This window comes from Bos javanicus, chromosome 3, assembly GCF_032452875.1.
Source record: "Bos javanicus breed banteng chromosome 3, ARS-OSU_banteng_1.0, whole genome shotgun sequence".
Taxonomy (NCBI): domain Eukaryota; kingdom Metazoa; phylum Chordata; class Mammalia; order Artiodactyla; family Bovidae; genus Bos; species Bos javanicus.
In genome coordinates this window covers 51,839,552-51,853,931 of record NC_083870.1, presented here as the reverse complement: position 1 = coordinate 51,853,931, position 14,380 = coordinate 51,839,552, and the positions used below count along the sequence as shown (strand labels likewise).

The 14,380-nt window shown below is 42.0% G+C and overlaps 1 protein-coding gene across 4 annotated transcripts in view; it reads right to left on the bottom strand.

Annotated features, from left to right (window-relative positions):
* TGFBR3 (transforming growth factor beta receptor 3) overlaps nucleotides 1-3,362 on the bottom strand; it is a 209,506-nt gene extending 206,144 nt beyond the window's left edge. For 2 of the 4 annotated variants that reach the window (XM_061411243.1, XM_061411242.1), the window contains exon 1: nucleotides 2,975-3,362. The gene's annotated coding sequence lies outside the window, so the exon portion shown is untranslated. The remainder of the gene's footprint in view (nucleotides 1-2,974) is intronic. The other 2 variants (XM_061411241.1, XM_061411240.1) reach the window with 1 other exon arrangement.
* Between the last annotated feature and the right edge of the window lie 11,018 nt (nucleotides 3,363-14,380).

Sequence of the window (14,380 nt, the reverse complement as noted above, 5' to 3'; positions counted from 1 at the left end):
AAAAACTTTTTTAAAAAGTTAGTGTAACTGCTTTTCCAAGCATGTTAATTCCTAAATATTGCTTATATATTTATCTGTAGACACACTGCATCTATACTAAACAAACATGTTATTTCTGAACTATTATCATACTAAAATATAAGCCTCTGAAGAATGTTCTGGAATAGAAACTCAATTTAACAATTCCTTATTGTCTTGCACTCAGATGTTAATGAAGAATGATAATGACAGGATTGTGAGAACACCAGCCTTCCTGAGAACAAATTCACTATATCCACTCTTCTACAAAAGACAAATGAGCTTCATTACAAAAGAACTCACAATGTATCTCTCTGGACTCCCAGTTCCCCTAGATAGTTTAAAATATTATTCAAAGTACACAAAATTATTTTACATATGCCTCTTAATGAAAACAAATGGAAATAAACTGTGTGTGTATTTAATATCTGTCCATACACCACAGAGTTCTAGACATATATCCAATACATAGGCCCTGTCCTCAAAGTTATTCTTACACTCATCAGTTGAAATTAAACCCAGTTCTCCAAAGTCAAGTCAGAAAGCAAGTTGGTTATTTTGCTAGATAAAGCCACAACATTTTCCATTCCTGAAATGTATGCTGAATACTCTAAAAAAAACTGGTTTAGGTGCCTAACAGACATCAATACATAGTGTGCTATGCTCCCCCTATTGGCTAATACTCAAAATAACAATGAATTCCCCAGGGGTTGCCTTTGAAGTGCTGGGGTTCAAAAGTAAGTTGGTGATTTTTATGTTTAAAAACATGAGCTGGGTCAACAGTTGTTAAGCAAAGGTGCCATGTAATGGTCAGATTCCATCAAAACAGGAAAAATTAAAGTTGACAAATGACAAAGAGAAACTGAAGGGCTGAAAACATGCTGAAGCCTTGAAAACACTAAACAATGCAGAATTGAAGCCAAAAGCAGAGAACATCAAGAAACAGAGCAACATCCTTTAACTGACACAATGGCATGAAATCAATTTCATTTTAATAGCCCTTAAGGGGGTAAGAATTATTTCCCTGCCTCCTGTGCCAACCCCAAGCTGTTTCCTAAGGAAGCCAAGTAACCCTGACCAACAATGTCTAGAGAATTAATATGAGAAATGAAGTTTAAAGATCTAAATTAATTAATATAAATCAGAGTTCTATTTATAATTACTTGGAGCCAGTTTCAGAGAAGCTGAAATTTGGCACCCCCATGGGTAGATAACCTAAATTAATCACGGATACCTGATTTGTGTTTCAAGAGATGTGTGTTCAACTCAGTGGGAAGTTGAAGGATGGGAAAAGCTGCCCAGACTCACCGCACACAAATCTGACTGCACTTGCTGCTCTCTGCTGAGTGGCTAAGCTTGCTCTGGAATCAGACAGAACTAACAGTTGTGTAATAGCCTGGGCAAGTAACTAACTTCTAGTGTCTTATCTGCAAATTAGGGCTATTAATAGTGTTTTTTCCAGAGAGTTGGTGTAACGATTAAGTGTCCATAAGGCATTTAGGAGAGTGTCTGGCACAGTTTGGGCCCAATAAACGTTAGCTTTTATTATTTCCGGCAAGAAAGTAGCTAATTTCACACTGGAGTACCTGTTTGCAACCTAAAGTACTATTCCAGGAAAATTAAAAGGTCTTGACATGTGCTTTGCTACTTGTGGGAGACTTATCTCCTCCCAAACCGATTGCTTATTTCTCTTGGAAGGGATGCAGAGTTCAGAAAAAGTCTGGTTCCCCATCTTAGTCTGTCATTCCTACCATCCCTTACCCTCCACGCTCCGGTCCAGTCTCCACTGGGCTCAGGACAAGCATAGCTAATAGCGGTGCACAGGCACTGTTCTAGTACTTTACATATTTTAAATCATTCAATCCTCACAGTAACATTGAGGCCAATACTATTATTATTCCCATTTCACAGCTAAGGAAATGGAGTGATTTTCTTCTCTCAGCTCTTTTTGGTAGACACTAAATCCATTAAGTTCTATTCGGTCAAGGTGGGAGCCAGTATTGGTGGCTCAGATGGTAAAGAAACTGCCTGCCAAGCAGGAAATCCAGGTCGGGAAGATCCCCTGGAGAAGGGAATGGCAACCCACTCCAGTATTCTTGCCTGGAGAATCCCATGGACAGAGGAGCCTGGAGAGCTAGCCACAGTCCACTACAGTCCATGGGGAAGCAGAGTCGGTCATGAATGAGCAACTAACACACACACACTGTCAAGGTAATTCAAGTTTGACAAGCTGGTTCCCTACACTAAATGATTCTGGAAAGTGAAGCAAATGCCCTAATAAGAACAAGACTGCAAGAAGATTCTCCTAGCAACAGTCCAAGAGTTTCCAGATTATTCTAACCAAATGAACATGCTAAGGGAAGCCTTCAAAATAAACCGGGAAAGGTGGCTAGCAAGTTAAAGCGGGAGGGAGGATTCTCTGCGGGACTCTGGGCTGCAGCGCTCGGCGCCGCCCGCAATGCACCCTGAGGGCGCGGCCCGCGGGGAGTGAAGCTCCTGTTGGTGCGCCAGTGCCGGGGCCGCAGCCTCTGCAATGGCAATTGAGTATAAACCCACAACAAATCTTTCCCACCGACGGTGTCACGCGCCTGGTGGGAAGTGGCCAGCGCGCCCCGCGGAGGTCAGAAGAAACCGCGGAAAGGAAGAGTGAGGGCAGGCGCGGAGCAGATGTCCTCCCCAGCACACCGCATCGCCCGGAGCGCTGCCCACCCGGGACGGCCGCTCCCCTGTGCACCTCACAGCGTAAACACCAACCGACCAACGCCGCCCCCAAGAAGCCCAGGGGTCCGGGCGGCCGGAGCGATCCCGGCCGGGAAACAGGCGCGGAACCTAGCGCAACGCCAACAGCCCCCGCGCAGCCTGGAGAGCCCTCGGCCGGCACGGGTGCTGGGCTAGCCTGGCGGCCAAGGGCGTCCCGGCGCGGGCTGCAGCGCCGCTAGGCTGAGCCCGCACGTACCTCGGAGGCAGTGTGTCAAACGGAGATCCACCCGCCACAAGTTGCAGGAAAGCAGAGCAAAGTTTCCCCGCCCAGCGCCCGGCGGCCGCGAGCTCCGGCAGCTGCTGCGCCGCGGCGCAACTACGCCATCCCGACCCGCCGGGGACTTTCTCCTCCTGCAGGGAGCTCAGGGAATAGCGCAGGGAAAGTGGCCGGGCACGAGAGCCGCCGACTTCCCTCCCTCACTCACTAGGAAGAGGAAAGCGCCACTCGGCGTCCCCGAAACCCTCGATTACCCCCATCGGGCCGACCCAGCGCACTCGCTCCCCCTCACACACGCGGGCGGGGATGGGCAGGACGCCACAGCAATCAGCGCGCGGGGGGAAGGGCGCTCCTCCTCCGCGGTCCCCACCGGAGCTCCGGGCCGCCGAGAAACTCCTCCTCCCGCCGCCCGCCTCCCCTCTCTCCTCCCCCTTTTCCTCTCGTGCTGATGGATGAACCCCGAGCGCGGCCGGAGCCTGAGTTTCCCTTCGGACCGAGGAGGGAGGGAGAGGAAAGGAGTACCGGGAACGGCTGGGGTGCTGCGCGCCCAGGTTGGGGCGATCGGCCGTGAGGGAGGGGGTCCTAGTCCTCAGAGAAGAGCCACATTGAGGCAGGGAGCAGGGAGCAGGGGTGGAACGTGGACGGGAGCTGCAGGGATTCCCATGCTCCAACTAGGTGTTTCTAACTTTTCAGAGCTCTCTGGAAGAGTTGGGTTATTTGGTTCCCTCCGTCTTGATATAAAAATTCTAAAACCTCCGGTAAACCTCTTGCCTACACCCTAGCAAAGGCCCCCACGCGCACATTCTGTCCTTGCTTGTTTTTCCCACCTGCAGTCCTGCTTGCTATATATCAAGATGCTTTCTAATGGTGGGTCTTGCCTCCTCCTAACAGCTGAAAGTGCATAACGCAGCCAATACCCCCTGCTCACTAGATAAATTAATACAAAGGAGCTTGGTCAGCATTACTGGCATTATCCCTAGATTGACACGATGTAAGTGAAGGTGTTGACGCCGTGCAACTTCCTGCGTGCAAGTCCGGTTGAACTGACTGCTACAAGAGTTGATGAACGCTGTCATCAGAATACCACTTTGATACTCCTTCTTTACACCTGGTTTTTCTGTTGAAAGATATTCTTAAACCAAAGGACACTGTTTTACCAAGAGGCTGGTGAAATGACTCTAGGCAGACAGGTTTCAGAGACCAGACGTCCTGTCTTGACTCTGCGCTTTGACTAGATGTGGAACTTTGGACTATGGGCTTAAACTCTCCAAGTCTGTTTTCTCCTCTGTTAAATGAAGAGCTTGGCCTAGGACACCTCTTCAAATTCTAAAAGGTTATGGTCCTAGGCTTTTAATCGCTAGAGAGTAGAATGGGAAAGTTTCTTATATTATTACTTCTGCAATATTATTATTTGGAAAGTTATTGGGTTTTCCTACTTTGGGAGAAGAGGAAGTGTTTCTCCTCTTTTTTCTCTTGTGCCTATACATAGAGAACTCACTCAATTGGAGATATTTCCACAAAAGCCAAATCATTATTGAATCACCTGGATTACTGCAAAAATCTCTAAAATGAACAATTCATTACTTACCAATATTTATTGAACACCTATTGTGTGAGAGGCTTCAGTGAGGCCTTGGAGAAATATATAGGGCTAATGCCCTGTAGGAGCCAACAGTCTAGGTAGAGTTATAGATTCAAGGACTTACACTTCTCATAGACTCAAATTACAAAGTATTCATGACTCAAACTGTCAAGTTTTAGTTTCAAGAGCAGACATGAACACTTAAACTGGGTTTGAATGTTTAATCCTACATTTAAACATATCAATCATGTTAATTAAAGCTTTTTAATTTCTAAATAAAATGACGTAGAAGTAGAGACAGAGAAAAACCAAGTCCTAGATAACAGTCTTGTCTTTAGAGAGTAATGAAGTAACTGTTCACAATAATCAGATTCTCAATAGTGTAACCAATTATGTATAACTCAAAACTGGACAATTATTCTGTGCCAGGCAGAGTTCTAAACATTCTATATACATAAACACATTTACTTCTCAAGCCCTGTAAAGCTGTATACAAACTGAGGCCTATGTGCAAACCTACCTTAAAGCCTTAGAATTTCTAAGATAGTACATATAATAAGTGAGAGAGTCAGAATTCAAATCCACATCCATCTAGCTCAGAGCCCAAGTCCTCAACCACCAGGACATTGTTGTTGTTGTTGCTATTCAATCACTAAGTCGTGTCCAACTATTTGTGACCCTGTGGACTGAGGTACGCCAGGCTTACCTGTCCTTCACTATCTCTCGGAGTTTGCTCAGATTCATGTCCAGTGGTTGGTGATGCTACCTAAAGATCTCACCCTCTGTCCCCTCTTCTCCTTTTGCCTTCAATCTTTCCCAGCCTCAGGATCTTTCCCAATGAAAAGACCAAGTGACCAAAGTGTTGCAACTTCAGCATTAGTCCTTCCAATGAATATTCAGGGTTGATTTCCTTCAGGATTGACTGGTTTGATCTCCTTGGATGTACTGCTACTGCTGCTGCTGCTGCTGTGTTGCTTCAGTCGTGTCTGACTCTGTGCGATCCCATAGATGGCAGCCCACCAGGCTCCCCCGTCCCTGGGATTCTCCAGGCAAGAACACTGGAGTGGGTTGCCATTTCCTTCTCCAATGCATGAAAGTGAAGAGTGAAAATGAAGTCACTCAGTCGTGTCCGACTCCTAGCGACCCCATGGACTGCAGCCTACCAGGCTCCTCCATCCATGGGATTTTCCAGGCAAGAGTACTGGAGTGGGGTGCCATTGTATGTACTACCTGTCATCAAAAGCTTTATATTATTGGCAAAATGAAAGGTTTGAGGAGTTTAGTCCGTTGGGATTTTTTTTTCTCAAAACATCTTTAAAATGTAGGGCTATTTAATTAGTTTCTCTAGATGATATGGAAAAATCCAAGAAATTATATCAGTATTTGCAAAACTAACAATGTCTACATAGGTGTTTTTCTCTCAATCTTTATGCTAATAATGTGATATTATTTGCAGAAATACAGACACCTGAAGCATAGAGCAAAGGTTTTAAACAAAATTCTGGTTCCCCAGCAAAAGGGTTCTCCAGAAAAGGAGTTCCTCCTCTCCTTTGATTGGTCTCTTACAAATTAGGACTTTGTTCAAGTTACAGGTTTTATTCCCATAAGATACAAACTTCCTTTGTTTCAAAGTGGTGTCTTAGTCATTTGTTTCAAATTTTTTCAAAAAGAATTGCAAGCAGAGGGGTGAGATAAAAAGGCGCACTCTATTACTTGCAAAAAAAAATGGTTTGACAGCAGAGCGTCGAAATTTATGGAGACTGTGTTTCTTGCAAGGAACCACCCTTCCTATAGGTGTGGACCCACTTCTTTACAACAGTGGCATGTCCTTAGGTTCTGTTGATTAGTAGAACTGAACAAATTCAAAATAACCTGCTTGTGGTCCTTACAGAAGTCAACACCTCAAAATGCTAAAAGACTGTATCATTAGAAAATCATTTGGTTGTTTTTCTTTTCTAAGTCCTCCTTTAGTACTTAGCATATGCTTTGCACTTTACAAATCGTAGCTCATTCAATCCTTATGACACTGTGTCATCCTCATTACAGATTAGAAAATGATGCAGAGAGTGAGGAAACGTATACAAAGTCACACAACCAGCAAGTGTAACTTGGCTGGTTGACCTAGAGTGTGCTCTGAACCTCCACTTTATGCTGCTACAGGTGAAAATAGAGCCCCATCCACTCAAAGCAGAGTCATATTCTTAAAGCTCAATTCTTTAAAAGTTTCAAAAGACAAAGTTTTTTCAGAAGTATTACCCTCCACCACCACATAAAAATTGATTCCTTTCACCCAGGAAAGAAAGGAGAAGAAACACTAACTTTAAAGTTTGTCTGAAACAGCCAAGATCTTAGAAGTAATTGCATAACTCCTCTTAAGAATGTGTGACAGAACATGAACCAACTGTTCCAAAATTGTTGTGACAGGAGACTGGTCTACAAACTACAGTCTGTGCTCCTATTTTCTGCTCAGCTGACCTATTATTACAGCAAGATTTACTACCTTATTTCTAAAATTTGCCCATAAAGATTCCAATTCATGCCTGTAGGTGTTTTATATATCACCATAACCTAAAAGCCATAATCTAAAGCCACATTGTCTATATCTATATCCAAGATTAGAATATGATTTTCACTGATAAAATTTGCAGCTGGCAAATTTCAAATTAATGAGGAAAAAAGTACTCTCAGATGAGCCTGTTTGCAGAGCAGAGCCCAAAACAGACACCTGATTCAGGCCTGGCGGATTCCTCAGAGAATTTGGAAATAAAAATCCAAAGCAAATTCCCTTCCAGTAAGCCCGAGTTCCTGCAAACTTGTCATTTCCTGTGCCTGAGCGGAGCCTCCAATGGCAGTTTCCACAATGCACCTTCAATTTCCCCCTCAGCGGGTCTTCTGAAAAAGCAGGAAACCTCGCACCATTTCAAAGGAATAGCAAACCCCACTGAGATCCCTGTGGTCTTAGCTCCCTAGGGGATGGGGCCGAGCCTCTGCTCTCCCTGCCTCAGGTGCAGGGACTCCAGAGGGAAAGCTTCTCCCTGGCCCCCACCTCCATAGGTGCCCTGCAGAGAACTTTTGTTTTGGCCTAGAGAAGAGAAAAAATCACAAACATCTTATTTTGTGACAGGGGGACCAAAAAAGACCAAGAGCCCCCTGCACATATATTAATATCTGTGAACATTACGAGTCTTATTACTTTCATTTAATGAATATGAGAAATGCTGAAACACCACTTGTAAAAATACCAAAATTTAATGTTGCCATTGCTATTGATCCTCTGTTATCATTGTTATTATTACCCTTTACTGAGCACTCACTCTGTGTAAGCCCTTGTTACAAGTTTAGCCTTATTAAATTTATTTCCTAACATATTTTGAAAATGAATAACTCCATGTATTTGTTAAAATTACCTTTTATAACATTTCTTTATGTTACTCTCACAATGTTTTTTTTTTTTTCCATGTAATCTAAGGACGAGAGTTTCTCAACTGGGTCCTGTAGACATAGTCTTTAGAATTTAGTAATAAGTTGAATAAGAAATTTGCTTTCATTTTGCATTTTTGTTTTAATGATAATCTTAAAAAGCTGTGTTTATCCTTTTTTGGGGGAAGGGGGACAGGGATAATTAAAAAACAATAGACTTTCCCATAATAAAAGATTCTTGTTTCCCAGGTCAATGTTTTTTCTCTTTTAAAGTGGGAAATTCTTTTCCAGAGGTGCCAAAGAATTTTTTAAGGGTCCTTAACTTCTTAACATTTGAAAAATTTGCTACAGAATTTTAAATTAAATTTTCCTTTACCATTTCCCCAGTTTACCCATTTAATTTCCGGAAGATGTTATCCTCTCTCATGAAAAACAAACCGATATTCACTGACATTTGCTAAGCCATATAAAGGGTCAAAAGATATATATAGAAGTGATATGAAATACAGTAAAAAGATAACTAAGGAATAGGAAAGTATTATATGTGAAGTATCAAATGTGACTTTTTTGCTAAAGAACTGAGATGATCCTTGGTCTGGGTTGATCTGAGAATATGAGAAGGGAGCCAAGGATGCAGCAGATGCAGAGGAGGGAAGGAACATTCTGAACAATGGCAAAGGGATGCTAAGGCTATAAAGCAGGAGCACCTAAGAGACTTGTCCCAAGGAAGAAGCCAAAGTAAGAACAGCCTATACACCTCCCCTAAAGAGACTAAGAGGACCTCTCATAGTCTGAAAATCCCGTTTCCTTCAGTCTCAATAAGAAATCCAAGCCTTCTTAGTTATTGCTCATCACCTGGATTCTTACCACTACATGGCTTTGAACATTTCTTAACTTATTCTGTCTTTCTCATTTTCTCAACCTTCCAAACCTTTCCAGTTTGCATCTGGAACTTATGACAAATTACCAGCAAAATCCCTTGTATATTCACCTCTGGAAAATTCAGTCACCAAAAATGAAAGTTATTTGACTGTCTCCCCTCCCGGGACCTGTTCTTCCATCCCACCTCAGTCGCCTGGAAACATGATCTTGTCCAGGTCTTTTCCATCAGAAATAAGTGCTCCACCTCCCAAATCTCAATTCCAAGCATTCTTCTCCAAGCATCAGCCTCTATTGTTCCAATTCACTGCCTCACACCTTGATTTCAAACATGATTTGAGCCCATCAGGATCTCTAATCCATCATCCCTACTACTTTTTTTTTTTTACCATCCGCAACCATGATTGCTCTCACTTTAAATTACGACCACAATCCTCAATGGATTCTTAGCACTGTTCAGCAACCCCACTATATTTTCCTTATCAGCTCACTCTCTTATTCTCCAGGAGGTTTATTTTACTTCTCTTTCTCTTTCCTCAAATCTTCAGTACCTTCTACCCCTTACCTAATGATGTTTCTTATTTCTTTTTTGCTAAGAATATCAGAGGCCTCTGAAGAAAATATCCCCGGCTTCCCAACACCTCTGCCAGTGTATCTGTGTCTATTCTCTGCTCTGAAGTTCTCTCTTCTTGGCCCTTCTCCCTCCTGTATCCTGGATTATTTCTTTAGCTACTCAAAGACTTTTACACTGTAGTAATTCCTTTTTCACTTGCATCCTCAGATTTCTTTCTTTCTCTCTCTCCTCCCTCCCCTCTATCAGATCATTCCAGTCAACTTATAAACATACTATAATGTTTCTCACCTTAGAAAATTTTAATTGACTCCACATACCCATCTCACTTCAATTTATCTGCTCCCTTTATAATAAAATTCCAAAAAAGATATCTACACTTGTTGCCCATGCCTCTTCGCCCATCACTTTCTCCTCAACCAGATCTAATCAGATCACAATTGTCAAGGTTACCGTGTGGCCAAACCAGTTGCCAATTCTGTTTTCATCTTATTTAGTCATGCAATAACTTATGACCCAGGAACTTACTCTCTTTTCACTGAGACATTTTCTTTGGCTACAGGAATACAGAGCACTAATAATATTTCTTTCCTTCCTCCTAGCTGAACCTTCTAAGTTTTCGATGCTAGCTCTTCTTCCTGTTCCCAGAATTTAAATGTTGACTTGTCCTGGGGCAGTGTCTTTGGTCCCCTTCTCTATTAAGACTCTCAAGGTGCTGTCAAGGACCACTCTCTTTAAATGTATCTACACATTGATAAAGCTCCTCTGGTGACACAGCAGTAAAGAATCTGCCTGCAATGCAGGAGCCACAGGAGACATGAGTTCAGTCCCTGAGTCGGGAAGATCCCTTGGAGGAGGGCATAGCAACCCAGTCCAGTATTCTTGCCTGCAGAATCCCATGGACAGAGGAGCCTGGTGGGCTACAGTCCATAGGGTCACAAAGAGTAGGACACGACTGAAGCAACTTAGCATACACACGAGCACACACTGACAATCCTCAAAATTCTGTCTCCAGCCTGGACCTCTCCCCTAACTCCAAACTTGTGTATTTAGTTGACATCTCATCATCTTCACTCAATGTGTTCAGTAGGAAAATTGAACGTTACATGTGAAAAACTGAACTCTTGATTCCCATGAACACATCTTCCATCTCCTCATCTCAGTCAATCAGTTGTTGTTGTTTAGTCACTAAATCATGTCTGACTCTTTGTGAATCCATGAACTATAGCCCACCAGGCTCTTCTGTCCACAGGACTTCTCAGGCAAGAATACTGGAGTGCCATTTCCTTCTCCAGGGGATATTCTTGACCCAGGGATTGAAACTGCATCTCCTGCATTGGCAGGTGGATTTTTTACCATCAAGCCATCACAGAAACCCAAGATCCCACACGCTGCAGAGCTACTAAAGCCCACGCACCTCAACCCAGATCCCAAGTTCAGCAGCTAAGACCCAACACAGCCAAACGAATAAATTTGCTTTTTAAAAAAATTGACTACCAACACTATCTAACCTATAGTTTTTCTCTTATACAAGTATGATAGCTCTAGTCTTCTTGCATTTGTAATCTTGCTTCCCACCCACTAATATACACACATGTGCACACACATACTTATTCAGTACTTTCCATGTACAATTCATGTTAGTGAATAAAACCCAGCCCCTCTTTAGAGCAGGCTGTCTGAGTTCACATTAGACTACAAAAACCACGAGGGCAGGGATCATGGCTGTTTTAACGAACATTGTGTTCCCAGCTCCTAGCAGAGCACAGTGCTCCTTGCCTCTAACAAGTGTCCAATAAACATTGAATTAATGGACAGCTTCCAGATAGATACCCACAGCTAGAGACCAAGAACAGTGAAGTTTTATAACAATCATTGAGACAGATGCCACTCTAGAGACTCAACAAGATACTGACCCAAGAGCTTTGGGTTGGGTTAAGCAAGCCAGGATTCAGGGAGCAGCAGAATACATCTGACTTGGAAGAACCAGCACCAGTTTGCCCAGGCAGGAAGCAAGTATGTGGTATAAGTAGCATGAATGAAGCTTCACCCGGAAGCCACAGGTTTAGCATGAGGAAGGGGCTTCCTGATCTTGGTCAGACCTGTTTAGCAAGGTGTAGGTAAACCAGGTGACCCGACTGAAGCAAATAAGGCTGCTGAATCCAGTTAGCTGAAAGGAGAGAAAGAGCCAGGAGCCACTAAGAGTAGAAATAATATGCAATGCCTTTGCATGTCACTCATATTTTATACTATGTTGATAGAGACTTTTAAAAAATCATATCCACACTACTATTATCATTGCTGGAAAATGCTGGCCCTCTTGAAATGCTGAAGGCATGGATACTAAGGGATAATGAAGCAGATCTTTGGTCTTTGGCTGCTCCTGAAGTGAGAGAGAAAGGAAGGAAGCATTCATTAACTTAAACAGTCTCCTCCCTTCCCACTCACTTTTCCCTTTGAGAAAGGACAACACACTTCCTTCTTTGCCTCTGCTCTCTGACACTACACAGTCCCACTAGGATCCCCTTCAGCTTTCTCTGTAGAAAGAATTTCAACACTGTTTTAAAAATCAAGTAAACCAGTTGTTCAGGCCCTGTTTGAAAATCAAAAGCTTCACAGGTTTTGTGCATTCTACATGACCTTTGTTCCTCACTCTTGTTTCTTCTTTTGACCAAATTTTCTCCTACTTTTCCTTAAACATAATTTCACTAAATTTAAATGCCAAGCATGAGTGGGACGGAGGTTCAAGAGGGAGGGGACACATTTTGTATACACATAGCTAATTCACTTCATTGTACAGCAGAAATTAACACATTGTAAAGCAATTATACTCCTATCAAATAAATAAATGCATGTATATTTTATGCACATTTGTAAAAATAAACATACAAATTAATAAATTTTATAGATTTTTTTCCTTCATATAAATTGTTTTCCAGTCTTTTGTTGTGGCTTTAGAATTTCAGTGGGTATTCTTTCAACTTTTCTCAAGGCCTGAAATTTTTCAAAATACAAAATTAAGAGGGAAGAAACCATTACTGGGAATGCTGAGTTATAACTTTGCATTTGACCTGAGATGTCAGTCTCAGATTTCATTCTCTTGGATAGAAACCCCTTTCAACTTTTTTTTTTTTCAGAGAGATAAGTGGTATGCACCTTAAAAAAGGGGGCGGGGAGGGGGGGGGCGCACTGAGACTCCCAAACTGGTTCTTCAAACATTTGACTTTTCTTAAATAGCTCTTCAGTTCACCTCAGCTGGAATTTTGAGTATCGCTGAGTGCACTTGTGTCCTTGCCCAGTTAGTTTTCTCTTTCCTGTGTTTTTTACTAACTGGTATTTCAACTTATGAGATTCCCTTTCAGAGGAGAATATAATGGTCATTTTAATAGAATTCTACAACCCTACTGCTTTAAAGATATTGTACTATCCAACTGTAGCCTGCCAAGATATAATGTGACATTTGGGTATTTATGTGATGGACATGCAGCATCAGTATTGAGTAGGGGGGATATACAACTTGGCTTGGAGAAGAGGTGTATTCATTGGAAAGGCTGATATGCCTGAAAAGCACGTTTGTTAACTTTAGGAAAACCTCACATAGAAACACCACATAGAAAACACCTCACATAGAAAACCTCACATAGAAACACCAGAGAAGTATCATGTCCCCAAGGGCTTTGACATGGCATAGTTCTGGTTACAGCATATTTTCCTTGTATATGTTGGTTCATCAACTCAGAGCAGCCTCATAATTATGTGATTGTGACACAATTAATTGATGGACAATCCAAAAGTCCTAAAGGTCAACAGAGGGACCCTCTATCCAACCCTACTTTTACTCTTCAGTTATTTTTAGGCTGGTAAAAATGTGCTAGGCTGCTATGCAGAGGATTACACACGTTTTGTTGCAAGACTCGTTCGTAATCATTGTGTGGGCTGAAATGTGCCAACTTACCAAAATCTAAGCACAGAGTAGAAAATAAAATAAAAAAGAATACATCTTGTTTATAAGAAATTTTCAAAATACAGAAAAATACAAAGAATTTTAAAAACACCCATGTGTCAACACACAGAACTGATCATTTGTTAACATTTTGACAAATTCTTTATCTTTCTATACAAGAAATAAATTATTACATATAAAATCCAAGTCCCCTTAACCCTCCCACCTCAACTCCAGTCCAAACCAATTACCCTGCCAGTGTCTTCAGAGGAAACACTTTTATGAATTAGTGTGTATCCTTCCAGTGTATACCCTTCTAGTGCACTTTGTTATACTATTGCATAGACATATATGTGTGCGTGTATTTGTATAGTCATATGCATCTATGCAGGCTTCCCTGGTGGCTCAGTGGTAAAGAATCTGCCTGCAATGCAGGAGACAATGCAAGAAATTTGAATTTAATCCCTGGGTCCAGAAGATCCCTTGGAGGAGAGCGTGGCAACCCACCCCAGTACTCTTGCCTGAGAAATCTCACGGACAGAGGAACCTGGTAGGCTATAGTCCATAGGGTCGCAAAGAGTCAAACACAACTGAAGTAACTTAGCATGCACACTTGCATTCACATATACATACATATAGATAGAAAGCAATTCCTCATAATATGAGGGAACATATTTGTCCACTTTAAAATGTTACATGCTGCTACTGCTGCTAAGTCACTTCAGTCATGTCCAACTCTGTGTGACCCCATAGACGGCAAAGCATATAATCTACAACTGGCCTTTTTTATTCAACATTGTGATTTTTAAATCTATCTTTGTGGTATTTCGTCTAGTTGATGGATAATAGAATAGTCTATCTAATAGAATATCCATAGATAGTATAATAGTAGTCCACAGAATTACTATACCATTTTAAATTTAAGTTTCAAGTTTCCTTGAAGATGGTTATTGGAACTGTTTCTACTTTCCGTTGTTACAAGATTTCAAC